Source organism: Garra rufa, chromosome 11, assembly GCF_049309525.1.
Source record: "Garra rufa chromosome 11, GarRuf1.0, whole genome shotgun sequence".
NCBI classification, from domain to species: Eukaryota; Metazoa; Chordata; class Actinopteri; order Cypriniformes; family Cyprinidae; genus Garra; species Garra rufa.
The window spans coordinates 39,340,595-39,352,755 of NC_133371.1; the positions used below are offsets into that span (position 1 = coordinate 39,340,595).

Sequence of the window (12,161 nt, forward strand, 5' to 3'; positions counted from 1 at the left end):
CGATTGTTGTTGCTAGGAGACAGAAGCATCCTGAGGCGAGGCAGCATCCCAAACGCCAGACGTGTGTGTTTTCTACTACAGCAACGGCACTATTTCTCTCTCCCTCTCCCTCCCTTTCTCTCTCTAGCTCTCGCTAGCTCACTCTCTGATGAGTGAGGGCAGTGTTGTCAGCCTCTCTTCTGCGCTCTCCGCGTGCAGACCCACACAAACGGAGTTAAGGAACAGTTTAACATACGGCAAAGCAGAAGAAAAATGCAAGATCGGCGACAAAAGGAATGTTTAACAGAGGTAATGCGTTTTTTTCCACATAGAATACTAAATAAGCTTCACCGGTGTTTTATAACACTGGAGAGATGGAACAGGAATGAATGCAAAGAGAAATGATGCTGTAGCTAAGCCAAAGTGCAGAGTTGCGCTTCATAAATCAGAGCTGATGTGGCATCATTCATTTATGACTATATGGTAGTGCATGAAAGTGTGGGTGAAACACTATTCACAAATGTTTTAAATTTATATATGGGGTTTGCAATGTTTAAAACGACACTAGGATTGCATGAGAAAACTTTGCATGCTCCTAAGCGCATCAAAAGTCTTAAACCACTTTGAATTCCAAAGTGAATCAAAACTCACTGGTTTTTATACTGTATATCTTATGCATAAATCTTAAGCCATTAAATGTGTTTTGTGTAAATCGTTTAAGAAAACACTACACAAGAAAACAGTGCTCCAAAACAAAAGCCCAGAAGTTTTGTATGACCTCTGGGTCTTGCATTTATTTTTATACTAATAACATGTGGTTCTTTTAGAAACCTGGAAAAAGTGGTACTGTTGCCTAGTGGTTAAAGATCTGCACCCAGTCAGCTTCCTTAGCTTAAGAGTTAAGAGTTTGTTGCTGCTTATGACTGAAAGGTTGCAGGTTTGAACATGAATCATTCTGTCCTTGATCAAGACACGTAATCTCTGGTACCTCCAGGAGGACTCTCCTCATCCTTGTACCTTTAACTCACTTCGGATAATAATCATCAAATAATAGACTCACTTGTAATTAGTCTCGTTTTGCATCCTTGCAGTCAGCGGTGTGGCAGCTGTGCTTTAGACTTCACCTGGATCTGTAAGATAACCAGCGAAAAAGATGAGGACGATTCATAATTTATTACGTCGGGGGTCTGCGCTGAATTTTAATATCTCTGTTGCATTAGGTTGGAGCAATGAATGTTATAGTGAGATGTGAGGTTGTAAAGCCTGATGATGTTCTGATATTCTGCATGCAACAGAGGTGTGGCTTTAACTCGTTTGGAATGATAATTAGCACAAGTAGTTGAGCTGGAGAACACTACAGAATAGAGTACACACATGTGAAGGGACTTTCACTTCAACTCAGCCACTGATGAAGGCAAGGAATGTCTGTGTCGTCCAGGGTTGCACTGGGGAGTGTGCGTCATTAAAGGTCTATAAATGTAATGATGCACACGTTTTGCATATATGTTTCTAGAAGTGTAATAAAAACGATTAGAAAGAAAAAACTCAAGTTTGAATATGTGTACCAAATTTATATACATTTATATATTCATGATGAATTTTACATATGTCATTGTAGGACCACAAAACTAGTCGCAAGCAGCACGGGTATATTTGTAGTAATAACCAAAAATACATTGTATAGGTCAAAATGATGAATTTTACTTTTATGGCAAAAACCATTAGGATATTAAGTAGAGATCATGTTCCATGAAGAGATTTTTTTTCATTTCCTACCGTAAATATATCAAAACGTAATTTTTGTTTAGTAACATGCATTGCTATGAAGTTCATTTGGACAACTTTAAAGGCGATTTTCTCAAAATGTTGCTTTTTTTCCACCTCAAATTCCAGATTTTCAAATTGTTGTATCTCTACCAAATATTGTCCTATTCTAACAAACCATACATCCATGGAAAGCTTATTTCAGATGATGTATAAAACTTGATTTAAACAAATTTACTATTATGACTGGTTTTGTGGTCCAGGGTCATATTTACATATGTAGAATGCATCATGAATACATTATGCCATTTTTTAAAAATACATTTTTTGCCCTTTTAATAGTTTTTGGTGTTCTTCTAGACACATATATACAAAACATGCGTTAAATGTATGGGATATACATAAAATAAACATAATATATACAATAATATAATAATTTGTTTTTAATAATATAATGTGTAAAATTGTACATAATTGTTAATAAACTTACATATAAAATAGATCAAAATTCTATTCTATCTTTTTATTGATGTATGGTTTGTTAGAACAGAACAATATTTGGCAGAGATACCACTATTTGAAAATCTGAAATCTGAAGGTGCAAAAAAATCAAAACATTGAGAAAATTGCCCTTTAAAGTTGTCCAAATGAAGTTCTTAGCAATGCATATTACTAATCAAAACTTTAATTTTGATATACTTACGGTATATATGTTAATGGAACATGATCTTTACTTAATATCCTAATTATTTTATATAATAGAATAAAAGATAAAAGAAAATCGATCATTTTGACCCATACAGTGTATTTTTGTCTATTGCTACAAGTATACCAGTGCTTCTTAAAACTGGTTTTGTGGTCCAGGGTCACATATATACATCCATTTTTTCCCTTTTTTCAATAGTTTTTAGGTTAGAAAAAAAAAAGAGAGAGATACTGTCTTTTTTGTTGTTTAAAATGTTTTAAAATGAAGCTTGAAAATCAGTTGCCGATGTGTGGATTGTGTGAATGTTGGTGCGCTACAGAAACCATTGTTGGTGGACTGGAGGAGTTGGCCTTGAACAAGCCAGACCACCCTGTTGAAATGCCTGAGAGTGTGTTGTGTGTTTACAATGATTACAAAGATTACAATGCATGCGTTCTATGACCATGCATTCTGTATGAGCATGACATTTACAGCTTCTAATAAAACTGCGTATGTTCATGCACACAATAGCGTTTGCTAATTAGCATGCGTCAAAGTTGTTATTCAAACTGTCCGCTGGGATTTGCAAGATTTTATGCATGTGTGCACAAGCGTGCTTCTCTCCATCGGCATGCATGTTAGTGCATCGGGCCGTTTTGTACACACGTGTGCTTGTGTGGGAGTCTGAATTAGTAAGATGCAGGATGGCCTTGTATAAGACCGGACGGCGCTACATTTACTGAATATGATGCAGTAAAGTGCTGTGCAGTAATAATTAGCCTTTCAACAGTGTGGTCCGCTCAGCGCATGTAAATAAGTTCTTCCACAGCCCAGCGCGCTGTAACTAGACTTGCACATATGCTGGCTATTCGTCAGTCAGATGAGCGTTAAATAGGAGTGAGATTTCACTCTATTACAAACACATTAGAAATTGACATAAAGTAAACATAAGGCGATCGCATTCTGGACCATGTCACCAAACACATCTACTTCCAAACAGCATTACAAGTCCAAGCCAAAAACGGCAGGCGTGTAAAGCGCTGTGAACACAGCGGAAGTATTTGTGAGCTCAGTGATGCGGATGCTGTTTATCTCCATAAGCGTTAAAGCATCCTGAGTGCTTATATTTTTCTTCCTCCTACGCATGTGTTCTCTCTCCGCTTAGGAAGTCTACCTTTGTTAGACTGCGTTTTTCCCTGCGACGAAGCCCATGGGTGCAGAGCTCTGTTAGAAATTCTGCTTTAGTAAGAGACTCCAAGGCCCCATCAAGCTTTCAAAAGCCTTGCCTTCATATTCATTAATATGGAAAGAGTATGAAGCTGAAAACTAAAGATGCCATCAGTGCGCTGTAATATCGGTACATACGCAGCACAGGTATGCACACGCATGCAAACACGCCCTTTCAAAGTGCTCCCCTCTTCTCGGCTCGCTAAAATCTGAAAGACATCATTGTGTAAGAGTAAAAGAGTGGCGTTAGATCATAATGAGAAGAACGAGCACGTCAAATGCATCACGCGGTGGCTGCCAGAGTGTGGCGTTCCCGCTGAAAGTGATTTTATAAAGTAGGCTAGCCTCTTCAGACTCCTTCAAAACAGCAATTCTGTTGCATAAGTCATGCATCAAATCAATAAAGAGATGTTTGAGTGTGTCTGTCTGTGTGCATGCGGAGAGAAAGAGAAAGTGATATGCAGAGATTTCAGCAGTCTGGCAGTCCCACTCGCTGCCAAGTAAATCCATTTCTGAGCAAAAAGAACAGCTTTGTAGTTTTTTTTTCTGTTTTGGAGGAGCAGCGTTGTTGCTGCAGAACACTTCTACACTCTACAGAGCTCTACAATCTCACATTTACAAAGCAAACTCAATCTCAAACCAGATACTAGCACATTATTATGATAAAAATATACAAGTACAGAATGTTTTTTCCCGGTGCAGCTCAACAGTAGGGGGTGTCAATTATGCCGATTAGGTTTAGGCTTAAAAAAAAAAACAGATATGAGGGCAATACAATATAGAAGATAACCTTTTATGTGAGAAAATGTAATTCTTTCTTCAAGGGTACCCTGGGTATTAAGACTTGTATGGCGTAATATAAAATGTAAATTATGTGTCTTAATGAAACATGTAGCAGAAAGCCCATGAAATACTTACATTATTGTTTAATACATATTTTGGACTATGGGGGCACCATTATTCAATGATGTGAAATGGCTGCACTCAGTGAGCTGCTGCCACTACCTGTTGCTATTTTTACCACAACACAACTCGGAAAATAAAATACTGATACAGTGCCACATTGTGCATCTTTTTGTTGTAATTTTCAGTCGAAGGGCAACAAGAGAAGCGATGTAAGTCTTCACTGCTTCTCCTTGCAATAAGAAGAGGAGCAAAGACTGGGAAGATGCCTGTGGAAGAATAAAGACTTCCTAAAGACCCATGTCTTTGCTCTCTCCACTTTAGCCCTAATGCCATTAAGACTTTTAGTAGACCACAGTTCCTGAAAGAGCATACAAACGGCAGAGACAAGAAACGCTAGATGCCATCCTGTCAGGATGTAAACATGCCAACGCTTGTCATGACGCCGCAGCCACTGAGGGAGTTTTTCAACATGGATTTCACTTGATATCTGGGACATTTAGACTCTTTGTGGGGTAAATCGATGGTACGGCATTTGTTTAAGCCTACACTTACATCCAGGGCCTAAAACTAACTTTTTGCTACACCTGCCAATGGCCGGTGACGTGATAAAATTTACCAGCCAAATTTTTATTTTTTTCCAGCCATAAAACTCCGGCAGTTATTACTACTACAATGACTAAACATAATTTTCAATGTTTTTAATTTGTCCTGCTACTTGTGTCTATATTAAATGCATTTTCTCTCAATTTTACATATTAATTATAGCCATTCAACATTATAATTGAAACTATTAAAGAAAATTAAAGAAAAGAATTATTTCTTAATTTTAGGCTCTTAAATATCACATTGTGTTTTTTTATTTACATCAATGACAGACTTCAGCAGGTTTCACTTTAAAAGCAGCATGGTCTCTTTAAAACCTGATGAACTTGAAGTGGATCTCACACATATTCGATTTTCTCCAAACTCTTTACGGTCATTTAAGACCGTAAACTATGTTTATGAGGAAACACGCCAAAACCGCACATTTTTTACAAATTGGGTGAGTTTTCATTCGTTGATGCACTACTGGTGCGCTGTCTGAATTGGCTCAGTGTATGCTTACAAATGAACACGCAACCTTTCAAACTATACTCCGTTTAGGCAGCATAACCCCAGGTATGTGTCGCCACATTATTGGGTTATGAAGAATAAAGAAGGGAAAAGTAAATCTTCCGAAATGTAGCAGCAATATTTTCTCTGGTAAAAGTTATTAGAACTGTGTCTAGGGACAAGCTGGCCATCACACTGCTCTGACCTTATCAGTTCATTTGTATCCTATTATTTGATTCGCTCTTGTCTCTTATGACAGAACAGCTAATCACAATGATCTTGTGTTCGGAAAAGCAAATTTTATTTGCTTTGTCAGAAACAGTGAATCTCTTTAAATACTGGCAGTTGTTTTCACTACATTGCATTGTTATATTTCGGAAAAGTTTTGTCCGCCAACTGGTGACTGACACTTTTACATATACTCGCCAATGCCAATTTTTACTTGCATTGGTTGCTTGGTGAGTGTTAATTTTTGGCCCTGCTTACATCCATTGCCACCTATAAGCTCTTTCAGTAGATCATATCAGTATTTTATTTTCAGAGCTGTGTATTCTGAATTGTGTTGCGGTAAAAATACCAACAGGTAACGGGAGTAGCTCACCAAGAGCTACCATTTCACTGCATAATGGTGCCCCCCATTGTCCAAAATATGTATAAAACGATGTGGATTTTTTAAATAACATACATCTTTAATGGGTTTTTCTACTACATATTTCAGTAAGAGACTTTGTTATATTAGGCCACACATCTCATGATACCCAGAGTTCCCTTTCAGGTCAGATTAGGTAAACTCTTAAAGGGACAGTTCACCCAAATATGAAAATTCTCTCATTGTTTACTTACCCTAAGGCCATTCCAAATCTGAAACAAAACACAAAGGGTATATTTTTTAAGAAAATCCTGGCTACTATTTTGAAAAATAATACAAGTAAATAGAACTGGGTCTGTCAGTGATGATATGAATCTGTTCATAAAACTGAATGAACTAAATGATTCTTTCACAAATTAGACTGATCCAGCTCTCTAGCTGTAACTCCATTAATTGCAAAGAATTATAGGTACAATATTTAAAATGTCTTCTTTTGTGTTCATTGTCATGAGCTTGCAGAAACATCAGCACCATTTCTGGTTGAAATATTCCCTTAATAATAAAATAGCACCAGATAAGGGTTATTTGATAAATAATATCAGAACCCTTTCTGCTGAAGTGGCATAAAACATCATTAACAAAAAGGTCGTAACATCAATTTCTAGAAGGCTGAAACAATGGAAATATGGCCAAACACTTCATGCAGTTCTGTGTGTAAATGGCACAACACCAGCCTGTATTCATAGTCAACTTATGGAGGTGTATAGATTCTACATCAAGTTCTGGAATTTATAATAATTCTATAAAGTTTGGGGTCAGTAAGATTTTAAATGTTTAATAAGTCTCTAATGCTCATCAAGTCTTAAGTCTTCACTGTCACATGATCCTTCAGAAATCATTCTAATATGCAGATTTTTTATCAGTGTTGAAACTGTTGTGTTGCTTAGTATTTTTTTCTTTGATTCTTTGAAGAATAAAAAGTTTAAAAGAACAGCATTTATTCAAAATAGAAATCTTCTCTAACAAGATAAGTCTTTATCAAGTTGTATCCATTTAACACATCCTTGCTGAATATAAGTATTTATTTCTTTTAAAATTATTGTATATTGTAACAAGAAATTTCGATCTTTTTTATATTTATCAAAGAATCCTGAACATGGATAATAAATGAGCATATTAGACTGATTTCTGAAGGATCATGTGATACTTAAGTCTGGAGCAATGGCTGATGAAAATTCAGCATTTTTTTTTTTACAGGAATAAGTTATATTTTAAAATATATTAACATAGAAAACTGTTATTTTAAATTGTAATAATATTTTTTTAATTAAATTTCTCCTGTATTTTTGATCAAAAAAATGCTGCCTTGATAAACATCAGAAACTTTTTAAAAATATTTAAAATCTTACTGATCCCAAACTTTTGAAAAGCACTGTACTGTAGGTAATGTAATTTTCCTATGCCAAAATAAAGATAAAAAAACTTAAAATGTAATAATGATACTGCAAATCTCATAAAACCTGTTGAAAACATGTCTAAATCACATTTCCCCCAAAAAACAATCAAAAAACACATTTCACCCAAGATAATAAATTATGAAAATTCTGTGATTTACTCAACCTCACCAAGCTGTAGGATTTTTCTCCTGTGAAAACAGAAAAAGACATATCAGATTACTTTTTATTGTAAAGTATTAACGTTAAAACAAGCACTAAATCTATTTATAAATAGATAATATAGTTTTACAGTATTTATTTAGGCAGATTAAAAAAGTTTATATTAAAAAAAGATTGTAAAATACTGTATTAGAATTTGGGGAGAGATTAAGACCACAAAGAAAACATCTTTAATAGCACTAAAAACACCCTTGGTTCAGGCTTTTTTTTTTTTTTTGGCATGAAATCTGATTCTGCTGGATTCACCAAGAAGGTCTTGTTAACTTATTGACTAGGAAAACCCTTGTATATACAGCATATAATTCAGTTTTGTGGTAGCAATGAACATGGGATTCAGTATCTGCCTTAAAATTCCCTTTCAGCGCATGTTGAGTGACTGAAACAGACTACATCTGAAACGACTGAGATGTTAAACATAGCGTAACGTACATCTCTTCTAGACTGGAATGAAGACTTTCTAATGATAGTAATTACTGACAGCGACGGCTTGGCAGGAGGGATCACAGTTTGACTGGAAAAGTTTGGGCATGTAGCCCAAAATGAAAATAACTGCTTTGTCTTTTTAGGAGTCTACTGCTGATTGTGTCAGAAGATTTATCTATTTGTGTGTATGTGTATGTGTGTGTGTGACTAAATAAATGATGTGTTTTATCAACTTCAGTCTATGGCTCCTGACAGCGCTTCTCTAAGTCGCCACTGCAGGGCCACTTCCCCCGCTGAGTCACAGCATCCTGACATACACTTTATCTCTCTGCGCTCTCGCCGGCTTCTCTGAATATCTTAATCCATAGAATGCGATTAATGGAGAACTCACTCAACTCCATTCCATATCTCAGGAAATGCGGCTTGCTTTCGAGTCATACAAAAGTCCTAATAAAACACGTTGTAGGTCACTCTGTCTTGCAGGACTCGTCCCCGCGCTCGGCTTTCTGGATTTGCTGCGTTTGGAGTTTTTTGCCAGCTATACCTCAGTGTCATGTTTATGGATCAGTGGCCTTATAGCTGTTAGAGAAGCATTTTTAATATTTAATTGTGTCCCTCCACTATTGCTGCTCAAAGGTCTTTCTCTAATCTGCAACACATTTATTATCGTAAAACAGTCTTCAGATGCATCTAACAAAAGGATTCAGCAATATATAGTGCATTCATTATGGTGTCAAAAGTCGAAATTGCCTGCTATGGTTTTGCTACAGATTTCACAACTTCATTTGATTCGATCTTTTGAAAATATTTTATAAATTGGGTCCATTTTCAAAGATAAAAAAACTCTCAACTAATGCTGCAAACTAGGAAGCCTCTTACTTAATTCATTAACAGATTATCTATTAATAGTTTCTATTGATCAATATTTTATTAATATCAATATTAACCGAATTTTATTTGAATAAACAGCACTCAAATTAAGTTAGATTTAAATGTAAACATAAAGCAGTATTTATATCCACTTTCTAATGATACGTTTTACTCCAATTCGTTATATAAACATGTAAATAGTGGCTGTCTTAAAAACTAATGACAGATTTGTACAAATGTATTACTTAAACAGGTAAAAAATATAACGAATCTATAGTAAAGTATGTATATTTACCAAAATGTTCCTCCTTTTCTAGCTAACTAACGAGCTACAGACACTTAATGGCTTTAATGAGGTAAATGTAGCATGTTGTTTACAGGCTTATTTTTTTTGTCATTATTGACGTCTTTCAGTGGTTGAAAATACGATTACATGAAGGAAGATCATTTCAGTAAGTTGTACTGTCTTCGAACATACCTTCTCTTGTTAATTTATGTTTATTTCGTGTTATAACGTAAAGCGGAAGAGATGATCAGGTCACGTCCACTCGGTTGCTGCTTCCTGTCAGGCGACTACAGTGTTCTGTCACATCACAGTAAAGAGCGCCAAAACGTCGTTTATCCTTTGAAATTCGTGATAAATTTTAGAGAATTTAAAGCTGAGACTTTGTTTCATAATAAAATGAGCAAAGTACAAAGTTTTGTGCAATTATTGGACGGGAAACACGCTAATATTGTTTTGTGAAGCTTTATTTCCTCATCAGCTGCCTGCAAAGTTTTAAAGGAGAAGTTCACTTCAAGAATGAAGATTTTTTTGGAAAGATTTTTTTTTTTTTTTTTTTTTTTTTTTTTTTTTACTCACCTACATGTCATCCAAGATGTTCATGTCTTTCTTTTTCAGTTGCAAAGAAATTAAGTTTTTCGAGGAAAACATTTCAGGATTTTTTTAGCATATAGTTCAATAGGCCTATGTCACGCAACAATTGAACGTCTCTGAGTGGGGTGACAGCAGTTCCGGTTAGCTTTTTAGGGACGTTCTAAAACGCCTAACGTGGCTTAATGTACGTAAAAAACTACCAGGAAACCCCACATTTCTGTCAAACCTTACTTGGAACAAACACTAACTACTATGTAAAGAACGAGTCCTTATTCGACAGGTAAAGTGAATAATATCACGTTAAGCGTTTTCTCCCTCATAGAAGCCCGTTATAAGGAAACAGCGTAACGTGGTTTAACGTATCTCAACGACTAGGGAAAACAAACTTCTGTTAAATTTCAGTTATAATAAATACTTGCTGCTGTCAAACGAATGAAATATCATTCAGCATATAAAGTGAATAATATCACGTTAAGCGTTTTATCCCTATATAACTCCATTAAGGAAAAAGCATAACATGGTTTGTTATAATGGACTTCTATGGGGGGGCGATCACTTTGTATGCTGAATAAGAGCTCGTTCTTTTGACAGCAGCAAGTATTTATTATAAGTAAAATTTAACAGAAGTTCGGTCTTTCCTGATCGCTGTTGAGGTACGTTAAACCACGTTAAGCTGTTTCCTTATAATGGGCTTCTATGAGGGAGAAAACGCTTAACGTAATATTATTGAATGTCAAAGTCAAGTGTATTTATATAGCAGAGATAAGAGTAATACATGTGTCAGATAAAACATCCTTTTTAATTAATCGAATTTTGTTTTATTTACAATCATTGGTGGGAATACATAGATGGGGCTGATCGTCCCCCAGTTATTCCAGGGAAACCGGGTTGGTGTAGTATTTTAAGTTTCTTCCGACCACTTTGCGAGACGTAGATACTCTCCTTGTTGAAATGCAAACTGCAAACGAAAGTGCTGCCCCGGAGAATATTAAAAGAAGGCCCCTCATCTCTCTTTATTAATCTCACCCAAGACTTGCGTAGTGTTTCGTCGTAAAGCAACCTGGTACGCTTCAAGAACAACTGCTGCCATTGTTTTTATCGTTGCAGTAGCGTTTCTAGCAATGACCGGAAGTTCTATTACCCTACTCCGCGTTCCGGAAGCAGGAAGTGAGACATAGGCCTATAGTGGCCAAGGGGCTGAAGGTCCAAATTGCAGTTTCAATGCAGCTTTAAAGAGCTCTACACGATCCCATCTGAGGAATAAGCGTCTTATCTAACGAAATGATCGGTCATTTTCTTAAAAAAAAATTTCAAATTAGTATAGTTTTTAACCACAATTCTCAGCTTGCACCAACTCTGCAAAGCGCATATGTGTCATCACATTGGGAAAAGTCACGCAGTTAGTTCTTCATCTGTGTACTTTAGTTAAAAAAGGTAGGGTAAGGTGAAAAACTCGTCTCATTTTCTCCTCCAACTTCAAAATAGTCCAACATCATTGTTTTTTTGTAAAGAGTGTTTGTCTTTCTTTGCATGTTCGCATTGTAAACATTTCCTAGGCCTAGGCTGGTTGGCTGGTCTTAGCTGGTTTAAGCTGGAAGTGGCTGGTTTTAGCTGGTGGTTTCCCCCTCTAAAACCAGCCTGCTGACCAGCTATGACCAGCTAAAACCAGCCAACCAGCCTAGGCTGGTTTTAACAGATTTTTTTCACCAGGGTGGGTCAGTACTTCTGCCTATGTCACACATGCTTGGGGTCAAGCTAGTGCAAGATGAGCATTTGTGGTTAAAAAAGAAAATACATTTGAATTTTTTTTTTTTAGAAAATAACCAAACTTTTCACTTGATAATTTGGACCTTCAACCTGTTGACCACCATTGCAGTCCACTATATAGAGCAAAATCTTGGAATGTTTTTTTTTTTTTTCTTCTTTTTCAAAAACCTTAATTTCTTTGCGACTGAAGACAGAAAGACATGAACATCTTGGAGGACATGGGGGAAAGTAAATTATCAGGAAACTTTATTCCTGGAAGTGATTTTCTTTAAGAATTCCCTGCTGAAAAAAAAACAGCTAAAACTC

General features: G+C 36.0%; 1 protein-coding gene across 1 annotated transcript in view; it reads left to right on the top strand.

Moving 5' to 3' along the window:
* Positions 1-211: 211 nt before the first annotated feature.
* grm3 (glutamate receptor, metabotropic 3) overlaps positions 212-12,161 on the top strand; it is a 69,194-nt gene continuing 57,244 nt past the window's right edge. Inside the window, exon 1 of the mRNA XM_073851015.1 lies at positions 212-288. The gene's annotated coding sequence lies outside the window, so the exon portion shown is untranslated. The remainder of the gene's footprint in view (positions 289-12,161) is intronic.